Genomic DNA, 242 nt, shown 5'->3' with positions numbered 1-242 from the left:
ATTTTTTTCTTATTAGTTAAAAAATCATAAAAAAATGCTTAAAACGTAGTCTAAGTAAACATTAAGTATTTTTTTAAAAATTGAATAAAATGTTAGTTATATTAATAACTATAATTTTTTCCATTTAAGGCTGAGACACTCTTTTTACACGTAAAAAAATATATTTATTTTTATATGATTATATAATCACATAATAAAAATGCGTTAATTATAATGAAGTATATGAAAGTAAAGTATAATTT

This window comes from Daktulosphaira vitifoliae, unplaced genomic scaffold (genome assembly GCF_025091365.1).
Source record: "Daktulosphaira vitifoliae isolate Bord-2020 unplaced genomic scaffold, ASM2509136v1 Scaffold_2, whole genome shotgun sequence".
Classification (NCBI taxonomy): domain Eukaryota; kingdom Metazoa; phylum Arthropoda; class Insecta; order Hemiptera; family Phylloxeridae; genus Daktulosphaira; species Daktulosphaira vitifoliae.
This window is presented reverse-complemented; position numbering follows the sequence as displayed.